Below are 14,134 nucleotides of genomic sequence, written 5' to 3' on the forward strand. Positions count from 1 at the left end.
GCTGCTGGCTGTTATTATTTATAAAATTTGGTTCGTCAGTTGGCCATGGGGAGTCCTTCTCAGCAGATAAATCCTTCTTGGGCTTCACATCAAATGAATCTTTCTTCTCGGGGTCTACTATCTGGAAGGGATGAAAGGTCACCAGACCTTTGCTCTGCTACTTCCCAGCTTCTCGCTCAACTGGGAGAAAGCTTTGGCTTAGAAACTCACAGGTGGTGGTGCCCAGAGACACAGGTTTGGGGTTGGCTATGGAGAAGCTCTTGCATTATTTGAAGCCAGCTGTAGTCCCTTCTCAAGTTGCTCTTGTAAATTATCTGCTCTTGGACCACCTGGGTTCACATTTTCAGGAAAGTGGATCATCCAACGATGGCAACGCAAACCCAAGCGCCTATTTTAATTTATCTAGAGAATGACAGCTGGAAACAAAGGGCGTGGGCAGGAGGGCGGTTACTGTGGAGAACTCATTCTCTTTCAAGATTCAGTTCAAATATCATTCATCCTCTCTAGCAGTCTTTGACCTTCCCTACCCTAGAAATAAATCTGACCCTTCAAAGACAGAATGTTTTCTCCCCCATCTTTATTTCAATGGCATATTATTCATATTCTGTTATTTAGAAAGCACATTGGTTTTTTAATTTTTTTTTCTGTATTGATTTTAGAGAGAGAGGAAGGGAGAGGGAGAGATAGAAACATCAATGAGAGAGAACATCGATTGGCTGCCTCCTGCATACCCCTCCCTGAGGATCAGGCCCAAAACCTGGGCATGTGCCTTGACCAGGAATTGAACCAGGGACCTCTTGGTGCATGGGTTGATGCTCAACCACTGAGCCATGCCAACCGAGTGCACATTTGTTTTTTGAGTCAAGCAGATTTAAGTTTGAATCTAGTTCAATTATCACCTGTGGTCTGATAAATCTACTTAGTCTTTTTACAGTAATTTTTAAAAAAAATATGAAATTTAGGATAATATTTATTTTATAGAGTTTTTGAAGGGTTAAATAAAATAGTAAATGTTGAGAACTTTGCCCAAAACCAGGCACTTCATTAACACTCAATTGTTATTTATCTGTTATTATGATATTTATACCCTTGTATTTTAGTTTTGTAGGCATCTAGGTAGATGCCTGCTAGATGTTCATTGAATCTTACTTTTGTATCCTCTGAATAAAGCACTAAAAAGGGTCTATTGAATTAAATTGTTTTCTTTTTATTATAACATTACTCCTGTGTTTTGAATACTTTATATCTGTACTATCCAATATGGTAACCACCAGCCACATGTAGCTAGTTTGTTTTATTTATTTATTTTGCATTTATCTTCAGATAGAGCAGGAGGGAGAGAAGGAGGAAGAGAGAGAGAGAAAGATCAATGTGAGAGAGACACACCAACTGGAGCTGGGGACAAACTGCAACAGAAGCATGTGCCCTTAGCAGGAACCAAATCTGGGACTCTCTGGTCCACAGGCCAACGCTTCAACCGCTGAACCAAACCAGCCAGGGCTGGCAGTTCAATTTTTAACTTTTTGAGGTAACACCATAGTGTTTTCCATAGTGGCTGCACCAGTCTGCATTCCCACCAGCTGTGTACTAGAGTCCCCTTTTCTCCACACCCTCGCTAGCACAAAAATATGGAACGCTTCACAAATTTGCATGTCATCCTTGCGCAGGGGCCATGCTAATCTTCTCTTATCATTCCAATTTTAGTATATGTGCTGCCGAAGCGAGCACGAGGGCAAGACTTTTAAACCCACCCACTTTTCACTCTTGTAACTGCTGCTTCTTGCTTGTTTGTCTTCCTGCAACCATCTTGTAATTGGCCTTCCTTTGATCAGTCTAGTTCCCCTTCCAGAGACTAGGCCTCATGATGCAACCTGAGTGGTCTTCCTAGTACACAAATTGAAGTGTTATTTTCTTGCATGGAATCTCTAGTGGTTCTCTGTTGCTCTTAGAATTGCATGTGGATTTCTTTAGTTGTCAACAAGATTCTTTATGATCCTGTTCCCTCATACCTCTTCAGTACATCACTGTGTTGCTCCCACTCTGTGCTCTGGTTATACTGACCTACCCACTCTGGCCTTGAAGTCATTGCATCTGCTCTTTCTTCAGCTTGGAACACATTTGCCTTACCTTTTGGCTTCCTGGCTAACTCATGCCCATTCCGCAGGTTTCTTTGGGGATACAGACCTGTGCTTAGATGTTGCTTCTTCTGCAAAGCCTCTGTGACTTCTGGGAAGCTTTCCATAGTCCTCTAAACTAGGGTCAAGTGCCTCCTGTCTTCTCTCACAGAACCCTGTGCTATTCAACATCTATTATACTAGGCTGCGATTGACATGGGTTTCTTGTCTTTCCCATACTAAGCTCTGTCAAGGTGAGAAAGGATGCTCTTTTCCACTCTTATAGCCCTAGTGCCTTGCATAGTGCCTACTAGAAGCTTTGTATATGTATATTTATTTATGTTTTATTTTTTATTGATTTTTTAGAGAGCTATAAAAACATTGATGTGAGAGAGGAACATTGATTGGCTGCCTCCTGCATGCCCCCTACTGGGGATCAAGCTCACAACCTGGGCATGTGCCCTGACTGGGAATCAAACCAGAACCTCTCAGTCCGTGGGACCACACTAAGCCCACTGAACCACACTGGCCAGGTTATACATATTTATTAAATTAAAAAAAAAGTGACCAGGAAAAGAAAGTTAGGAGTATGGGCTTTGGAGTAAAAAACTTTTGAGTTTATTCCCACCTTTGCTACTACTAGTCATGTGACCATTGCCACTTACTAGCTCTATGACTTATGTTGACCGTTTAAAGCCTCAGTTTTCTCATCTATACTGTGGTCTAACAGTGAGGCCAAATTCACGAGGTTCTTTTCAGGTCTCAGTGAGATAAAGCATGCAAAGCAATCATCCCAGTGACTTGACATAGTTCAACAAATATCATAGTAATACTGTCCTTGTAAGACATACTCAGTTTAGAACCAAAATTCATATCTTAGCTTCACTTCCTACAAACCATGGGAACTTGGGCAAAAAATTTAACCTCTCTGTGCCTCAGTTTCCATATCTTTATTTTTAAAATTTATTTATTTATTTATTTTAATTCACGTATTTCTTTTCTTTTATTTTTTTGCATTTATCTTTCAGATAGAGTGGGAGGGAGAGAGGAAGGAAGAGGTTGGGAGAAAGATCGATGTGAGAGAGACACATCAACTGGTTGCAACCCACATGACCCCAACTTGGGCGGGAACAAACTGCAACCGAGGTATGTGCCCTTAGCAGGAACCGAACCTGGGACTCTGTGGTCCGTGGGCCGACACTCTAACTGCTGAGCCAAACCAGCCAGGGCAGTTTCCATATCTTTAAAATGAAAAGTAACAAAATATGCCTGAAGGCAGCAATTTTCAACCTTTCTATTTAAAGCTCATGAAACACATAAACTAATTACTAAAATTCTGCAGCACACCAAAAAATACATTTTTTGCTGTTCTGACAAAAAAAAAAAAAAAAAAGGTATAATTCTGATTCATTCACACCAGACAGCTATTGTAGTTGCTGTTGTCAGTTTTTAATTTTTATTTGATAACCTAAGGGAAAAGAAGGAAGTACCTTGACTAAATAGTCAGGTATTGCATGTTTTAAAAATTCTTGCGAACACCAGTGTGCTGCAAGGGATTGTTGTGATGGTTAAATGAATTAATGTATGTGAAATGCTTAGAAGAGTACCTTTTCTTGACCAAACTTTAGTTGGACTGTTCTGAGTCCTCTGCTTGACTAAACCTGACCCTTGGGGTTTTGTTTCCATCCCTGTAGAGTCTAGTTTTAGCAAGAATCCTGTCAAGTCAGTTTAGCCAGAATACCCCACCCTTGATATCTGATCAAATTCCTCACTCCTACCCTCTCCCAGGTGATAACTGATCACTCTGGCCTGCCTTCAGCAAGAATCTGGTTAGGTAACCCCTTCTCTTTTCTTCTTGGTTATAAATCTCCACATTTTCCTTCCTGTCTTTGAAATTGAGCTCAGTTTTTGTTTTTTTTATCCTCACCCGAGGACATTTCCCCATTTTTTTGTTCAGACAGAGTGGGAGGGAGAGAGAGGAAGAGAGAGAGAGAAACATCGACGTGAAAGGGACACATCGAGTGGCTGCCACTTGCACAACCCAACCAGGGCCGGGGACAAACTGCAACCCAGGTACTTGCCCTTATCGGGAACCAAACCCGGGTCTCTCTGGACTGCAGGCCAACACTAACTGCTGAGCCAAACTGGCCAGGGCATTGAACTCAGTTTTATATTGAGATCTCTTTTCTCCTATTGAATAGTCCTGAATAAAAATCTATTTTTACTGCTTTACCTACTCTTAGGTCTGGTGTTTCATTGATTGCTAGCACACAGTCAGGCTGTAGGAATAGTAACCATTATTATTGCCTTCTAGAAAAAGGAAACTGTTCTTGTTTAAAAGGGATAGTGAATTCTTAGCCTCTCTCTAGATGGGTAAGAAAGATAACAGGAGTTGATAGCATGTTCCCGATGAAAAGTAAAACACTGTCACTCTTTTAGACATTGGGCCCATTCACTGTTTAGGAGAAGTTAATGGCAAAAATCCAGATGTTTTTCACAAAGCAGATTAAATATGAATTTGTAACTAAACCTTTACTTTTTTTTAGGGGATTTTCTGGTCTTATGCAGAAAAAGAATGCTGTGTTTTGTAAAGCTATGGTACCATGTGAGTAAAATTATTGATATAAATAAGTTCACTTGCTGTGGATTCAGTTTTAATGTTTTATATGATCAAAGAAGATGCTGGTAGGATGCTTTTAATATGAGATTTTACAAATTTATAATGATGCTTTTTCTTTCCAAATTTCCACCATTCCTAGCTTTTCACTGCAAGAGGAAACATACACAACTCAGCTCTTGTTCTTTAACTGAACTCTCCGAGAAACAGAATTTCCATGTCACTTTTGGAAGTTTCCAAGAAATGTGTTTCTTTTAAGAGGCTAAAAGTACAGCTTGGTGTAATTTAATGCACAAATGAACAGATAGCAGAAGAGAATCATATAGCAGTGCCAGAATTCACTAAGCAGCAAAATAACTTTTCTATAAATAGAAGCAGCATGTTTTATCATGATAGTCATTGAATAAATAAACAAAAAGCCTGAGAAACACTGAATCTTATAGGTGAGGATGAGTGTGGGAGCTAGAGAGGGGTCTCTAAGAACCGAAATAAGCCCCAAGCGCCAACATGCTACACAGAGGGAAAACAATCCCTAGGAGAAGGAACCGTCATTGAAACAAGGTTAAACTTGTATGAATATGGTGATTACTTTTTATCTTCTTGCATTAATGGGAACCTGATTTTCTCTGACAATAGTTTCTTTCCATGTTTTTCTAATAGAAAGAGATACTCACGGAGACAGTTCTCCAGGCGTCTCTTTGGTTCCTGTCTATCTTGCCAGCAGAGGCCCTGGCTGTCTGTGTTCTGGAGTATTTTCTCAGGGATACTTGTAGAGCAAACAGATTTGGGAGATAGAGGTAGTGTCTCCCTTCAGAGCAAAAGTTGGGCATGTTGACCACCTATCGTTGAAGCTTTGGGTTCCCAAAGCTCATGGTTCCTCTCCTGTATTTTCAACCCACGGAGTGTACTGATGTCTCCTTTTAATGCCCCCCCCCCTTACAAATTAAGTCTCCTAAAATGACACAAGAAAATAACAATACTCTGGTTACTGTTATTGCTATACAACCAAATATGTATATAAAGCTACACATACAATGCTATCAAGGAGTTTTATGTCTTTTGCCAACACCTACGAACCTGTGGCAGGCAAGTAGCGTAAAATCTTAGAACCCTTCCAAACTCTTGACAATACCTTTCTCACATTCCATTCCCAGAGAGTTTTATACATTCTTTGCTCTACATTAGCAATTTCTTCACTTAAAGTTCCTTTATACCATTTTTTTCTCTTATTCCTTTTCTTAGTTACCAATAACAACATATATACTTTCTCATACCATCCTTACAGATTTTATATATCACCTATCTGCCTCTCTGTCTTCCTCATTACCCTCTCTTACAAACATCTTTATACACTCTTACCTGATTTTCAGGTGCCTCAGTTCCATGGGCTCCATGAAAAGAAGTGGTTTAATCACCTGGTTTGACTTTACACATCATCAGTCAAATCTGCTCTGCTTGCATGATCTCAAATTCTGAAATTTCCTGCTCTGACAACAACCTCTTGTCTTTTTGTCTTCTCCATCATTCAGCCTTAGCTAGCTCTTGTCCTCATGGTTCAGTCCTTTGATATACTTCTCTCAATTCTCCCATGATTTAATATTGGTTATGTACCGTGTGCTAATACTGTGCTATGCAAACATTTATTTCTCATAACAATTCATGGGGGTAGGCACTATGATATCTTCATTCTACAGATTAACATTTTGAGGCTTAGAGATGAAATAAAATTCCCAAGGCTATAGAGATAGCAGGTTACAGATCCAGGGCCTGATTTAAGGCCTCATAAGCTTCAGGTCCCTACCTGATATCTGGCTTCACCACTCCTATTATAGTGATAAACTTTTTATCTCCTATAAGCAACTCCTTAGAAGATTAGACTAATGCATGTTGCTAAATAAAGTTAAAAATCTGGGTAAGTGTATCCGTACAATTCACGTTGTTTTCTTAATCAGACTTGTGCCACTCAGCAACGTTTTGATCACATGTTGCTGTTGACTTTCTATCTTATTTCTCAGAGTGATTGTTCAACATCTCTGCTTTTCTCAAGCCCCCAACTTGTTTGAACAAGCCCTTCAGCCACTCTTGTTTGAAGCCACTCAGGAGAAACTCTCTCAGTTCATTCCACTGAGTTTCTTTCTCTCTTTTTTTTACTTCTTTCTCTCAGGGGGCAATCTCTTCTGAGACTAGACTTTCCCTTGACGGCCATGACCCCATCTCTTTCACAATGTCACTCCATTCATTGTGTACCTTCTTTTACTTCTTCAATCATAAATAACCCTCTCTTCAATGCCACATTAAAAAATAACTCTTGCCCAGCCGGTGTGGCTCAGTGGTTGAGCATCGACCCATGCACCAAGAGGTCGGCGGTTTGATTCCCAGTCAGAGCACACGTCCAGGTTGTGGGCCAAATCCCCAGTAGGGGGCATGCAGAAGGTGGCCAATCGATGTTCTCTCTCATCGATGCTTCTATCTCTCTCTCCTTCTCCCTTCCTTTCTCTCTAAAATCAATAAAGAAAAAAATTACAAGAAAAACAAAACTCTTATTTTTTTAGCTGCCACAGCTTTATTTGCATTTTAATTTTTTGCATTGGGCTTTCCCTCCCTTCACTCAATGAAACACTCATCTCAAAAATCAGTAGGTATCTTACAAGCACTCAATCTAATCCCCTTCTGTTAGTCATCACTTTCACAATGTCAGTGTAGCATTTGATACTTTGCTCCTCTTTCCAAGTAAAAGCAAATGGCTGGAACTCTGAGCAAGGTCTCTGAATTCGGAACTGCCTGTGAACTGTGAACTTTGACTCTTCAACTGAACTTGCTATGAAATTAAAAATTTTAGCCTTTCTGAGCCTCAGTTTTCATATCTCCAAGAGGACTTTTATATATACTTTTAGGCTACTTAGGAGGATAAGATAAAATTATTACTTTAAAATTTTCAGCATATTTCTGATGTATAATGAATCTTCAACAAATGGCAACTATCTGCTGTATCACTAACAAAATGTTTGACACATGGTAATTTGTTGCTTTTTCCTCCCCCAGTTTACTTTTGTTTTATGTGATGCAGCATATTATTGGTTTTCCATTTGGCTTTTGGACAGATATTTTCTTCTGTCCTTGGTCTTGTCTTCTTCCCATTGTCTAAGAATATGTTCCCAGGCTTGATCCTCAGACCACTTATTTTATCTTTTTATATTTGTGTCTTTGTTCAACTATATCCTTTTCTGAATCTTCTACAACCATTTTTATGCCAATGATACCTCAATCTATGTTTGTAGTGCCACACACGATTTTATTTTTTTATCCTCACCCGAGGACATTTTTCCATTTTTTTGTACAGATAGAGTGGGAGGGAGAGAGAGGAAGAGAGAGAGAGAGAAACATCGATGTGAAAGGGACACATCGAGTGGCTGCCACCCGCACGACCAACCAGGGCCGGGGACAAACTGCAACCGAGGTACATGCCCTTAGCGGGAACCGAACCCGGGTCTCTCTGTACCGCAGGCCGACGCTCTAACCGCTGAGCCAAACTGGCCAGGGCCCACATACGATTTTAAATCAAAGCTTTTAAAATTACCTAATACTTGATGAGAACATGATAATTATAAAAAGTCAAATAATGTGAAAATGCAGGGTAGGGCAAAAGAAAGTTTACAGTTGTGAGTACACGAAACACAGTTTTCTTGTATTTTTATTTATTAATTGTTGTATCATCGTCCTTATGAATAACTATAAACCTACTTTTGCCTACTCCTGTATAGAGAGCAAAGCATGAAATTTCCTCTATTTTAACATCTAGTTCTTCAATATCTGCTATTTCTCTTGCACAAAGGAAACGAGGCATGTATAATACAGCTTTGTCTATGAAATTCTATCCAAACAACGTTTTAAAAATATTTTAACCCCAAACTCTTTATTTGTATTTCCATTTTACAGTTATAAACCACTATCTGGGAAAATGGAAAATGCTAAGTTAAAATGCAACCTGGACAAAACTACACCCATGGCCCTTCCCAAACGGCCTGCGCCCCTGACATCTCTGCCCCGGGCACTGCCAGTCTGCCAGGCCTCGCGGATCCAGCTCTCGGGTTCTTTGACGGCTCCCTCTCCTTCATTGCTGTCACCCCCTAACACATGAGACTGTTTGCCAAGTTGTATAAATTCCATCTCTACAGTGTCTCTTTTGTCCTTTCTCCTAAATGTGGTGTGAGGCTATTTTGGATCACACTATCAGTGTGATCCAGACCACCAATTTATATAAAAATTGCTTTCTAGTTCAAAGTTTAAGAGATTTTTTTTTTTTTCTTCTTAGACCAGTGCCAAGTTTTAGATTGTTTTTTTATTCTTCTATTCTGCTTTTCGCATCACACTTTAATTCTTTATCACATTTTCTACTTTTTGTTTCTACAATAGATGCTTCTCAAGGGCAGAGACCACATTGTCCACTTTTAGTCTCCTAATAGATTCTGTCTTGGACATTTTTTTAAAATACTAATTTAAACAGTGGTGCTTCTCACCATTGGTTTTTGAAGTTGATTTGATGAAGTGTGGGAATTTTTCCACTTCTAGTGTCTTCCTGCCTTAATCTATTCTTCACACCCTAAATTGAGCTTCCATCATCTTTTGCCGAAACTGTCTGTTGGCTCTCCATTGACTACTGAATATATATATGTATTCAGCAAATTATTTTGTAAAAATTTTAGAGAAGTGTGGTGTCTGTATGCTCTTAAATGAATGTGAGACAACATGGACATATCTGTTAATTTCAGGGAATGTTTTGTTTATCTGCCACTTTATCAAGACGTTCTGTCTCCCAGCCATGTGCGTTCTATATTTTTGACAAATGGACCTTTCTTGCACAAACTTCATCATCAAATTGGCTCAAGAATAAATTGCTGAAAGAGAACTTTCTTATATTAGCCCTGTGATGGCTAATGAAGATGGATGAGACAAAGCAGGGACTTTGCTTGCAGAGGGGGGGATCTCATCCCCCACAGTGTTGGCTGACAGCAAGTTTGTTTGCAAAGGAAAAAACAAAATCATCTAATTGCTTAATTCTTGTGGAAAGCCATTGTCGGCCAGTCAGCTCGAACACAGACTTTTGTTAAACAAGCAAGTGTGAAACTCTCATATACACATCTAATAAAAACACCAATTATTTTCTCCATCAGACAATCGCTGTTATCAGAAAATGTTGATATTTGATCTGAAGAAAAGAAGACTTCTTCACATTTCTTTGATTTCAGACTTAACTATCTGAACAAACATTTCTGGTTGCTTTAATTCTGGGAAATAAAGATTATAATTAGATTTGCGGAACGACTACAAATTCAGAGGTCATAGGAGATTTTGAGAAAGGTCCTTGCCTTCAGCTAATTTAAAAACCAATATACCAGGCAAGTATGTGAAGCAATTCGAAGTTTCATACACTGCTGGTGGGAGTCAAATTGGTACAATTACTTTCGAAAACTGTTTGATAGCATCTACTAAGGGTGACTGTATATGGTACTGCAATGTCAGTTCTGGGCATTGCCCGACAGAAATTGCATGACCATGAGTCAGAGCAGCCCTAAACTAGAAACAACTTAAATATCCTTCTACAGAACAGAATAGCTGCATAACAATGAAAAGAAATGAACTATTGATCTAAGCAACAATATGGATGAATCTTAAAAATGATGTTGAGTAGAAAAAGCCAGTTACAAAAGAATGCATACTGTATCAGTCTCTGGGTGGTTCCATTTTGTTTTAAAGTTCAAAATCATGTAAAATGGATTCATGAGGATAAAGGTTAGAATAGTGGTTATCCCAGGTGGGGGATATTGAACTGGAGGGGATACAAGGGAAGCTTCTGTGGTGCTGGAGATGTCCAAGATGTCAGCATGAGCATAAAATTGATGATTAAAAGGGGTTATACATATGTAAAGATTCATTAAGTTGTGTATTTCCTATTTGCACACTTTATAATATGGTATATTTCAATTAAAAATGGACCATTTCTCCACTTTATTTATTTATTTATTTATTTATTTATTTATTTATTTATTTATCTACAGAGAGGACAAAAGGACTTGCCTCTTTGACCAGCACTTTGCTGGACTTGCATTGTTTCATATGAACAATACATTGTTGCATTGTTCACAGGTAGATCAGACCAAGTAAAAAATCCTTACTAAACTGAGTAATTGATTTTTAGTTAGGCTGTAACAACTACAACAATTGAATATTTATTTGATTTAAAGTAGTTATTAGAGATACATTTGATTTACAGAGCCACAAAGTTTTGAGACCATTCTGTAAACAACTCTTTTTAAATTGTTAGCTCCATGAATCAATAGTCATAAGGCTATGACCCTGACCATCTCTGTGTTCCTTGATTTGCTCTCTTGGGGCATAAGGCCTTATGTAGTTCTTACCCAGGTTTCCCTAGATGTCCTTACATAGGCTCTCTCAATGGCCAGACTCCACCTTCCTTACAATTTGACCCATGAAATTTAAAAATACACAAGGAAGTAAGGCTGCACTTTAGAAAACACAAGAAGATTAAAATGTCTGAAGTTTTAGAAAATATTGGCAGGGGGGTATTTAATTTTCACAATAGCTATTAATTATTTTAATATATGATGAAGCAGGATGATGGCTGTGTTTCTGTTGTGGGTGAAGAAATTGAACTTGGGACGAGCATGAGAGAGAAGATGGTGGTGGGCAGGACTGGAGGGAGGGTGAGTGTGTGAGAGAGTGTGAGTGGACGTGAAGGTGAACGACCAAACTCAAGTAGTGCAGAGCCTCAGAGCAGAAGGTCCCTGTGCTGTGGACAGGAGCAGCTGGCTACTGTGGTAAGCTGATCTTCAGGGTGCTTCTCCCTGTGCCGTGGGGAGGTCTCACATTTTGGAAGATCCAAGGTCTTCCCTGAGAGAAGGCAGAGGAAATGGCTAGGGCCCAGCAACTTGAGCCCATCAACACACCTGGCACCATCGGACCAGTGGACACTCTGTGTCAACACAGACCAGTGCACAGTAGTGGAGCTGCCAAGGTGCTGCTTGCAGAAGCCACGGACAGCCCAGAGCCCAGAACCATCCCCCATAGTAGCAGTCCGATCAGAGTCAAGATATAGCCCCAGCAACAGAGGCTGGGAAGCAGATATCCATCCCCAGGCAACAGAAGCACAGACCAACAGCTGAGACTCATCCCCAAAAACTACAGCAAAAGCTGAGCAGGAGTTGAGCCCCACAGGGAAGCAGCACTCCCCAGCCACCGGCAACAGGACCTGGGGCTCCATAGAAGCCTGTGCGGTCCAGCAGCTCACAAGAGCAGTGGGAAGCCGGAGTCCAAGAGAAACTACTGCGATCCAGCTGCCTGCCCACAGGACCTGCAGGGTGCTGGGGCACCAGAGAGGCCGGTGCGACCCAGCAGGGACTGTGCCATCCAGTTACCCATGGGGCTTGCAGGGTGCTGAAGCACCAGAGAGGCCTGTGCGACCCAGCAGGGACTGTGCCATCCAATTACCCACGAAAACTACAGGGTGCTGAAGCACCAGAGAGGCCTGTGCAACCCAGCATCCCATAACATAGGCATAGAGCCAGGTCCCCAAAGGGACCATGTGATCCAGTTGCCTGCAGGACCTGCAGGGTGCGGGGGCACCAGAGAGGCCTGTGTGACCCAGCTGCACATAAGATAGGTGTACAGGATGTGAAAATGGAGGCATAGTGAATGGAAGCTACACAGATGATCTCCCAGGACCAAATGGGAATTACAACTAAAATAAAGACAAATCCTCAGAAAAAAGCAACAGAAAAGCAGCAGGACAGGACAATATAACCAGGGACACTGGTAGGATCTTTTCAGGCATGAGAGGGTGACAGGCTGGGAGCCCACTGACAACAGGAGTCTTAGCTGTGAGCAGCACCCTTGGGGAATAAAGACCAAGCCCACTCCACAGCACAGAGAGCCAGGATAGAGTGCTAAATTAGCCACAGCCTCTCACCAGGGGCTCTGGCAGAGGGAGGGCAGATTGGGCTGGAACTTTGTGGGGACAAATGGGATTAGGAGGGCACTCAGAGTTTTTGATGAGTGGCGGCCACAAAGGATGGTGGCCAGTATGCTCCTTCCCTGAGCTGTGGGGAAAAGCAGCAGCCCCCTGCCCCCCTAGATTCAGCCTTTCCCAGGCGAGTAAAAAAAAATGCAAATTGAGGCTCATTAACAACCAACATCTATCCCACCATCTGGAAATCCTCTTATGCAGAACACCAGGGCTACTTTCCAAGGCACTGAGTAACTGAGACTACCAGCCTCTAGAAAAAAGCTAGAGGATAACTGAACCTTACCTGGACTTGCAACTCTACTCAGGAAAGTAAGACTTGACAGTGGTGTTTAACGTGGGCCCGCCCAGGCCCATCCAAACCCAGTAGAGGGAGCCACAAACAGCAGAACACCAACACCCACAGGAAAAATATGGCAGACTCCAAAGCCCACTGAGATAGCCAAAATGGTGAAACAGAGAAACAAATACCAAATGAAAGAACAAGAGAACTCTATCAAAGATGAGATAAATGAAATGCAGTTAAGCAAATTATCAGAGGTAGAGTTCAGAGCCATGATCTTGAGGAAGCTCAACAGCATGAGTAAGGACATCAGCACCATGAGTAAAGATATAGAAACATTGAAAACCAACCAAGTGGAAATGAAGAATGACATAGCAGAAATAAAGAACACATTGGAAGGACTAACCAGCAGAGTAAAGGAAGCTGAGGACCAGATCAGTGAATTAGAAGACAGGGTAGAAAAAAATCAACCAATCAGAAAACAAAATGTAAAAACACTTAAAGAACAGGAAGAGAGCTTAAGAGAACTGTGAGACCACTGGAAACGTAATAACATTTGCATCATAGGAGTCCCCGAGGAGGAAGAAAATGGGCAAGGGTTAGAGAATATATTGAAAGAAATAGTGACAGAAAACTTTCCTAACTTGGAGAAGGAATAAGGCATTCAAGTTCAAGAAGCATAGAAAGCCCGCCCTGGCTGGTTTGGCTCAGCGGTTAGAGCGTCGGCCTGCGGTCCGGAGAGACCCGGGTTCGGTTCCCGCTAAGGGCATGTACTTCGGTTGCAGTTTGTCCCCAGCCCTGGTTGGTCGTGCGGGTGGCAGCCACTCGATGTGTCCCTTCACGTCAATGTTTCTGTCTCTCTCTCCCTTCCTCTCTCTCCCTCCCACTCTATCTGTACAAAAAAAAAAAAAAGGAAAAATATCCTTGGGTGAGGATAAAAAAAAAAAAAAAGAAGCATAGAAAGCCCCAAGTAAGAAGAACCCAAACAGGCCGACACTAAGACATATAGTAATCAAAATGCCAAATATTAAAGACAAAGAGAGAATCCCAAAGGCAGCAAGAGATAAGCAACAGGTTACCTA

General features: G+C 41.1%; 1 long non-coding RNA gene and 1 other non-coding gene across 2 annotated transcripts in view; one reads left to right on the top strand and one right to left on the bottom strand.

Moving 5' to 3' along the window:
* Window positions 1-14,134, top strand: part of LOC118625721 — a 130,453-nt gene that overhangs the window by 66,185 nt on the left and 50,134 nt on the right. The window contains exon 2 of the long non-coding RNA XR_004958713.1: window positions 4,661-4,719. This is a non-coding gene — a long non-coding RNA (uncharacterized LOC118625721). The remainder of the gene's footprint in view (window positions 1-4,660; window positions 4,720-14,134) is intronic.
* On the bottom strand, window positions 1,623-1,728 carry LOC118625982. Its single transcript, XR_004958815.1, has one exon. It is a non-coding gene; the product is annotated as a U6 spliceosomal RNA (small nuclear RNA).

This window comes from Molossus molossus, unplaced genomic scaffold (genome assembly GCF_014108415.1).
Source record: "Molossus molossus isolate mMolMol1 unplaced genomic scaffold, mMolMol1.p scaffold_m16_p_11, whole genome shotgun sequence".
In the NCBI taxonomy this organism is placed as follows: domain Eukaryota; kingdom Metazoa; phylum Chordata; class Mammalia; order Chiroptera; family Molossidae; genus Molossus; species Molossus molossus.